The sequence below is a fragment of the Coptis chinensis genome, chromosome 1, assembly GCF_015680905.1.
Source record: "Coptis chinensis isolate HL-2020 chromosome 1, ASM1568090v1, whole genome shotgun sequence".
NCBI classification, from domain to species: Eukaryota; Viridiplantae; Streptophyta; class Magnoliopsida; order Ranunculales; family Ranunculaceae; genus Coptis; species Coptis chinensis.
Window position 1 is genome coordinate 39,757,829 of NC_141456.1, and position 9,181 is coordinate 39,767,009.

The 9,181-nt window shown below is 34.8% G+C and overlaps 1 long non-coding RNA gene across 2 annotated transcripts; it reads left to right on the forward strand.

Annotated features, from left to right (window-relative positions):
• Positions 1–376: 376 nt before the first annotated feature.
• Positions 377–1,378, forward strand: LOC147523946 (uncharacterized). Of its 2 annotated transcripts, XR_015196821.1 has the most exons (4): positions 377–455; positions 541–812; positions 932–1,090; positions 1,163–1,373. It is a non-coding gene; the product is annotated as an uncharacterized LOC147523946 (long non-coding RNA). The 2 variants fall into 2 exon arrangements; XR_015196820.1 differs by having other exon boundaries at positions 541–1,090; positions 1,163–1,378.
• Positions 1,379–9,181: the final 7,803 nt, after the last annotated feature.

Genomic DNA, 9,181 nt, shown 5'->3' on the forward strand with positions numbered 1-9,181 from the left:
TTCTCTCAACCCTATTTTCCGTAGCAGTCGCGTTTATATACTTGGGTCAAAACCCAAGCCCAACACCGACTTCGGGCCCAAAACCAAGCCCACGTATCCCGAGTCCAATCCGAATTAATTTTTAAAATAAACAATTAAATTAATTAATTAAATAGAAAAATACGTATAAAAAACACGGGGTGTTATATGTAACTTCATTTTGTGGAGACTGTCTTTCTGTGGATAATTTTGTTAGATGGAATAGCTTATCTTATTCATCTATTTTTTTATTTTTTTTATTTTTTTTATTGTGGAACTTGCATATGTATATATATGTGTTTGATATTTAGGTGGTGGACTCTACTCAACTGTACTAACCCCTTTTTAACTCCGCCAATGCAAATGCATTGTCGGTCCCAAGCCCGAATAAAGGAGGAGGGAAAAGGGTGGCGACTCGAAGGACTGTTGAAACATAGGTATGAGCTATTCTACTTTGAAATAACTACATCTCACTCTTTTTAAAATTACAAGTTCACTAACTAAAGTTTGGTTGGCATCCAGGTGGTGGACTGGAAAGTATGACGAAAAAGTAAGCACTCGTCAGTTTGAACAGCGGCATTGGGGATTACTGGATGAGATGTTGCAGGAAGCGGAAGCGGAAGCTATGGGAGGAAGCAGAAGCTGTGTTACTTCATGCGTTGTTGTAGGAAGCAGATGCTTTGGTACTGCATGCGTTGTGCTTATTCTACCTGAAAAGTCATTCCAGAGGTGGGGGAACTATGTAAAGGCATGGATCTTTGTTGGTGGGATCGCAGTTGAAATTCCTGCTGCAGGTACATTTCTAAGAGAAACACAATGATTTCACACCATATTTCCATTCTGTATGAAGTACTACTAGCACGGCTCCGGCTTTACCTGCTTTTGGGTTTGCTTCTACTACTACTACTACTAGTACGACTCCGGCTTTGCCTGCTTTTGGATTTGGTTCTACTGCTGCTGCTACTAGTAGTAATTCTAGCTTGACTCCGGCTTTACCTAGTTTTGGATTTGGTTCTACTGCTGCTGCTACTACTAGTAATGCTAGCTCGACTCCAGCTTTACCTGGTTTTGGGTTTGGTTCTACTGCAGCTGCTGCTGCTACTACTAGTAATGCTAGCTCGACTCCGACTTTACCTGGTTTTAGGTTTGGTTCTACTACTACTACTACAACAACTGGATTGGGATCAGTTGCAAAAAGTACGTCTGCGGCAACAACTACTACTAGTTCTTTCACTGGTTTAGTGTTTCCGAAAGCTTCAGCTCCAGCTTCAAGTCCGGTGTTGTCTTTGCAACCACAGACCACAACTACTTCACTTGTGTTTAGTGAGTTTCTTAATACTATTTTAGTCTATGATTGGTTCTTTTGTTTAGATACTAGTGTTGGATTACAATTCATACAACTAGATTTTGCAAATAAATGGGGTTTGTAATGATTAGGATACTTAGAGGTGAAGTAGTAATTGGATTATTTTTATTTTTTTTTATAATTTTAGTGGCGGCACAAGTAGAAGCAGTTAATATAGTAATCAGCCAATTAAAGATCCACCATCATCGAGATTTACTTGGACGATAGAGAATTTTAATAGAATCAATACTAAGAAGCATTATTTTGACATTTTCGTCGTTGGCAGGTTTAAATGGTAAGTAGTGGAGATTTTTGTTAAAATTTTTATTATGATTTTTGTTATTTGATTGGATTGTTTTTTTGTTTTTTGAGTAATTGTATTGTTTTTTAATAGGCGGGTATTGATTTTTCCAAAAGGGAACAATGTGGATCAGTTGTCAATGTACTTAGACTTGATTATCAATACTAAAGATAGGTGGAGTTTCCGAAACCAAAAAATCATCAATACTAAAGATAGGTGGTGGAGTTTCTCAAAGATAGGATCTGGTGGTCCTGGTGGTCTTCCTGTACTATATATTGTGATTTGTAATAAAGCAGATATTGCTGCAAAGGACTGACATCCTATGTTTAAAAAACTACATTTCTATTAAAGTGTACTATATATTGTGATTGGTAATAAAGCAGATATTGCTGCAAAGGACTGACATCCTATGTTTAAAAAACTACATTTCTATTAAAGTGGTGATCATACCATGCCTCTCCTGAAGGCTTGCTGGTAATGCAAGTTTACAAGTGCTTAAATAAATAGTTAAGTACTAAACCTGATTTCTTCTCTCTCTATTTCACGCAGATGGACATGAGGTATCCTTCACGTATAGGTATCAGGTCAGTAGTTACAGACTTACAGCTGACGTTGAAAGCTTGGCATGGGACCCAAATGATCAAAACTCATTCGTGGTAATTTACTCGTTCTGAAATGCTGTTTGAAATTTATTTTCGTCATCAACATGTAATCTAGTGTTGGGATGGGAATAGTCCTTCAAGATGGCAGAGCAAATGTCGTTGAGTCTTTGTGCTAGAGCTTATGAACTAGATTTTATAGCTGTCTTTTGGATCTTTTTGACCAGATTTGGGCTACCACGAGGATATCCCTATAGGGATGAGTGTTTCAAGACCGTTGGATCGAGATCCAACGGTCCGAAAATTAAAAACAAAAAGGAAGAGAGAAAATATGGGTTTGTTTTTTATTTTCGGACCGTTAGATCTCGGATCCAACGGTCTCGGCTGGCGTCCCTATAGGGATATCCTCGTGGTAGAGGAACTCTTTTGACCAAAACATCTATATATCATCCTGTAATTTCATTTCATACTCAGTGAAGATGACGTAATAGATTCTTTTTAAACACCCATATATCAACCTGTAATTTCATACTCTATCAAAATGACGTAACAGATTCTTTATTAGTTGAGTTTCATAGAAAAAGCAACCTACAAATACAATAGCGGAAAAAAAAATCCAAGTCTAAATAGAGTATACTATGTGACACCATATCACCTTGTTGTTCATGTGAATCCCTTTTTAAGATTTAAAATCCATGGGAAAGTTCTAAGAGGACATCTTTATATTCTTACTAGTCACTGTGCACGTGGTACCCACGTGGGGGCCATATTAGATTTTTTTATTATTATTAATTTATACGTTTAAAATTACTATTGTACCCTTAAATGCAAATCTTTCTCCAGCCACAGGGACCCACTGAAGCCCACACATTTATAAAAAAAAACTATTTTTAAAATAGCAAAATTACCATTTTATCCCTCCAAAAAACAAAAAAAATATTAAAAAATATTAAAAACTGCAAAATAACAAAACTACCCCTCGTGGACGTCGTGAAACACTATTCATCATACCCCATCTTTTTTCTATATAGTAAGATATATATATTTTGAAACCAACTAAGGTCGATCCCTCTTCGGTGGCTAGTTTGTATAATGGTTCGGGTATATTAGTGATAAGCAAAAGGTATGTCCCTGTCGATAAAATAGTGACGCACACATTAGTATCCGACAAATAACTTTTAGCCTACTTAAACTCTAGTTGTATTTGTATGTATTTGTATTTGTAATTGAACAATTTTGAATAGCTTAATGGATACTGTGTCCCAAGTACTTCCCCCTTCCAGGTATTTTCTAGTAATGAGCTGCCTCCTATTGTTTTGGTTCATGGAATTTTTGGATTTGGTAAAGGGTGCCTTGTAATCTTTATATTTTTGTTTGAGATTTTCACTGTTTCGTTTTATTATTGATTGGAGTTTTGGGATTTATGTTTCATTTTATTATTGATTGGAGTTTTGGGATTTACCTTATTTGTAGAGATTGGGAAACTTGTCGTATTTCGTTGGAGCAAAGGAGAAAGATGAAAGGGTACTAGTTCATGACTTGGGCTCTTTAACAAGCATACATAATAGGTAGGCTACTTTAGTTTGTGTGATTTTTTGTTCTGTATTAGTTGGATTACTTATGTCGTTATGGCATTTGTCAGGGCTCATGAATTGTTTTATTATTTGAAAGGTGGACAAGTAGATTATGGAGAAGAACATAGCAAAATATTTGGTCATTCGCAGTTTGGGAGGATATATGAAGAAGGATAGAAGATTGTTATTGGCGAGATTGTTACATTTTTTTTGTGGAAGCTAAGTTGTATATCTGTTGAATTTCATATTCTGTGTTGGTGTATTTGATCTCAATGCAGGGCACTACTCATTCATTTTGTTGGACATTCGGCAGAGCCAGTGGTTAGAGTGTTTCAAACAAATCTTTGGCCGACATGGTTAGTTTATTTTTTTAAGCTCCAAATGTAAGGTTTATTAGTGAACTTGTGATGATGAGTCTAGATAGCTAATAAGGTTAGAAATGGCGAAACACTTTGCCGGATGATTTATCTTTTATATACATGTATATTTGTTTTCAAGATCTTGGTTAATTTAATCCTTGGCTTTATGAGCTTTTTTATATATATCTTTCGGGATAATTACTGAGGTGTATGATGGTTATTTGGAGGTGTAAGACCTTTGCTAGGTGATTGATGGTTATTTGTGGATTGCAGGTGAAAAGATTAAGAATTGAAATATCAATTATTATTATTTTTTTAAAAAAAATAGCTCTCCCACGGTCTATAGCCGTAGCAAAAAATTAGATCCCACGGATCAAAACCGTAGGCAAAATGCCTTTTTCCCATTGCATACAATTGTGAGGTAAAGTGACCTTTTGCCACGGCCCAAAAGCGTCGGTACAAGTTACCTTTGTCCACAGCCGACAACCGTCGGTAAAAGTGACCTTTTGCCACAGATTTTCCAACGGTTTCTGCCGTGGCCATACCGACGGCAAAAGCTGACGTAAAGACCGTCGCTATTAGTAGGCTTTACCCACGGTCATGACTGTGGGTAGACTATTTCCGACGCACAAAAAGCCCACGGTCTTGCGACGGTCCAAAACTGTAGGAAAAGCCCTTTTCCCACGGTTTTGGACCGTGGGCAAAAACCTGTTTTCTTGTAGTGATAATTTATTTTTTATGTCATATTTGTAAAGACAATACAGATGAATCAGTAGAAGTTGGTATTACACACCACATTGAATAATTAAAAGGAAATCGAAAACTAGATTCAAATACATAACTGAAATCAAAGAGTAATTGATAAGAGCCCAAAACTGTAGTTTTAACCCTGTAACAGATATACTTTTAGACCAATTATGTGAGTAATAATTAAGAGTTAACACCGATGGCGTGTTTTATGCATTTCAGGCTTCAAAGTCCATTTGTGCGAGAAATGTGTCACTTTAGCGAGATAAAGAAGCAAAGGTCGGTTACTAAGGAGTTCCGTGATTAAAGGCCAAGATTCAAGAAGACAAAGCCTTTCTAAAGCCCGGTCAAAAGCTGAAAAGTCGACGCGGGCGGAAATAGCACACAAAGTCAGCAGAACTTCCGAAGGCCATATCTTTAGACTCAGACCTCGGAATGGGGCCTACCTTATGTCAAAACGACCGGCTCGGAAAGAGCTTTCCAATGGTTTAAGCTTTGATCCAATCAGAGGAGCAGAAGTGGACGAAAAGCCTGTTGAAGCCAACTGCAGCTGAAGAGGCCTTTTTGGACTGAAAGAATTGGGTTTTGGGCCTGATTCTCTGGCCCAAAACGTGGCTCCAAGCCCATGCACGATTTTTGGATCTGAAAGTATAAAAACCAAAGCTTAGCTCTTTGTTAATGGTAGATAGGGTAGATAGGGTAGATAGTTAAGGTAGCTAGTTTTAGACCTAAAACAATAGATCTAGTTTTTATTTAATTAAATTGAGTTTAGTTTATATTCAATTCTTGTTTTAGATTAAACTCTTAGAATCATTACTCTTAATTAGTTTGATTAATAAAATAGCTAGTTTGTTAATTTCGATTCTTGTCATTTACATTTGTGTTAGATTTGATTTCATTTATTACTTGTTATTCAATTCTTAGTTATTAATTAGATTTTAATTATTGTTTAATTTAGATTAGTAAATTTCAATTCTTTATATTATGTTTAGTTTTAATTTAATCGGAAATAATTGCGTAATGATTCTCGGCGAAACCTCAATTAGAGGGGGTTGAGAAGCCTTGATGAAAGCTTGATTCCGATTATCGTAGAGTCGTCGTAATTTCCCTTCCACTCTAGAAACGATTAGTTCACCATGAGAATGGGTTTAATCGTTCACATGCTAGTTATGAATTGGTAGGAATGCCATGTGTAATTAGGGATTAGGAAGAACCAATTGTTCTGCGAAGCAGTTCAAGTCGGATTTTGACGATTCGTCGTTAATAGGATTAAATTGAGTTAAGGTGGAATCAATCCCCCTCTAACTCCTTATCATCGAATCAACGTAGCATTCCAATAGTTGTTCTGATAATCGACTAGTTGCATCTTGTAGGTAATTGCATCGTAGTCTAGTTGCCACTTCGTAAATCTCTCATTAGACTTTAGAGTTAAGAATACTTATACGTAGAGAACATTAACATGCGGAAGGACTAGGAGTGGAACGAATCACTCTACTCCACTATATCTCATAGGATTGAGAGTAGAATCTTTGATAAACATAGGCACGTAAGATAGTTTTAGTTTACTTACGTTTTGAGTTCATCGTTCATTTCGTAGGTAAACTATTCAATTTTACATTTTATCAGTAATTAACGGGAAATTGGAAACTTTATGCAAATGCAATAAACTAAACTCAAAAAGTAATTAACTGAAAATTGGAAACTGGATACAATTGCATTAAACTAAAGTTAGAGAATAACTAACGGAAAATTAGAAATTAGATACAAATCCTTGAAAAATACTTAACGGGAAATCAAAAACAGTATGCAAATACATCAAACAAACCCCAAATAATAATTAATAGGAAACCGGAAACTGGATGCAAATGCATTGAACTAAACTCAAAAAATAATTAACAAAAAATCAAAAACCAAATGCAACTGTATTGAACTAATTAACCTCATAGAATAATTTGTTGGAAATCAAAAACTAAATACAAATACATTGAAATAACCTCAAAGAATAGTTAACGGAAAATCAGAAATCGGATGTAATTGCATTGAACTAACCTCAAAGCGTAAATAATCAGAAACTAGATGCAGATGTATTGAACTAACCTTAAAGAGTTATTAACAGGAAATCGGAAACTAGACGCAAATGCAATGAACTAATCTCAAAGAGTAATTAACGAAATATTGAAAATTGGATGAAACTACACTAAACTAACCTAAATGAATACTTAACGGGAAATTATAAATTTGATGTAACTGTATTGAACTAACCTCAAAAAATAATTAACGGGAAATCAAAAACTTCATACAAATGCATTGAACTAACCTCAAAGAACAATTCACATAATTGGAAATTGGATGCAACTGCATTGAAGTGATTGGACTAATAACCTCAAAGAATAATTAATAGAAAATCAAAAATTGGATGCAACTGCATTAAACTAAAATCAGAGATTAACTAATAGAAAATCCAAAATTGGATGCAAATGCACTGAAATAACCTCAAAGAATAGTTAACTGGAAATCGGAAGCCGGATGTAACTGCATCGCACTAACCTCAAAGCATAAATAACTAGAAATTGTAAACTATCAAACTAACCTAGAAAAATAATTAACATAAATCAGAAACTGGATGCAGATGTATTGAACTAACCTCAAAGAGTAATTAACGAGAGATTGGAACCTAGATGCAAATGCAATAAACTAATCTCAAAGACTAATTAACGAAACATCGAAAACTGGATGCAACTGTACTGAATTAACTTTAATGAATAACTAATGGGAAATCATAAATTGGATGTAATTGCACTAAAGTAACATCAAATAATAATTAACGGAAAATTAGAAACTTGATGCAACTGCATTGAACTAACCTCAAAGAATAATTAATAAGAAATTGGAATTTGGATGCAACGTACTACATTAAACTAACCTCAAAGAATAATTAATAGAAAATCAGAAACTTGATGCAAATGCATTGAACTAATAACCCTAAAACATGTTTGTATTATATGTAGGCGGAATAAATGTCTCGACAAATATAGTTTTGCATTTTAAGTAGTGTTTATCATAATTTTTTTATGGGTGAACCAAGATTACCCCACTAGATGAGCGATTAGGATTCCCCTAGATGGGAAATTAGGGTCTCCCCCCTAAATACACACAAAAAAATTTCGGTCAACCCACTTTTTTTTTTTTTTGTGTGTATATTTAGGGGGGAGACCCTAATTCTCATCTAGTGAAGGGTCCTAATGGCTCATCTAGTGAAATAATACTAGTTAATGAATGAGAATGCCTTGCTATTCAAGTAGCTTCAATACTATCTTCGCCACATTGTGTATTCTTACAAAACTTCAATCAAACTTCTATTACTAAATCTAACAACAAAAAGAAGTCAATGTGTTTTATCAAAGTTTAGTGTTTCCTTTTTATAGAGAGTGGTGCAAGAAATTTAAATTAGTGATTCATATAATTTTCATATCTCATAGCTATGCATAGTTGCTAATATTTTTTACAATAATTTAATATAAAGGCACTTGTTCGTAAGACAAGTTCGGAAGCAAGTGAAAACTTATAGTCTTTCTAACTAAACATTAGTTAAAACAACGGATTTGATCATTTATAGACCTTTGTATGTGTAGTGGGCAAATATCGTATTAACCGATATTTCAACCTTTAAAATCACTTTATAAATCGAGATATCGACAGAGGAGTCGATATCTGCTCTTAACTTTTGTTTTGCAGGAAAGAAGCGGAAAAGAGAATGGAGAAAATGGACACCCGTCAACAACTGATTGAGTATCAATTAAAAAGGAGTAGTATATAAAGATCGAAACAGGAGAGAGAAAGTCATTCCGATCTTCATCACTTTTCTTGTAAAAAGATAGAGAGAGAAAGAGAGAAAGAGAGAAAGGAGAGCAATTAGATAAACTCCATTAAAGCATTGTAAAAACCTTGAAGTTTATCAATAAAACTCAATTGATTTCGAAGCTTTATTCTTAATCACTACAGTATGTTCCACTGAGGGAGCCCTCCATGTTAATGTGATGTGGTTAGCAGATCGATAAACCATACTTTACATTAAAATTTGATCATTTTTGTGCATTATGGCAATACTAACTCAATTATGAAGGGACCTATTTAGGGTTGTACTATATGGTTTAGACTTTAGACTTTAGACTTAGATAGTTGCTACCATAGACCACTGGACATACAAAATGTCATTTTAGGGGTGAAATATTTGTACC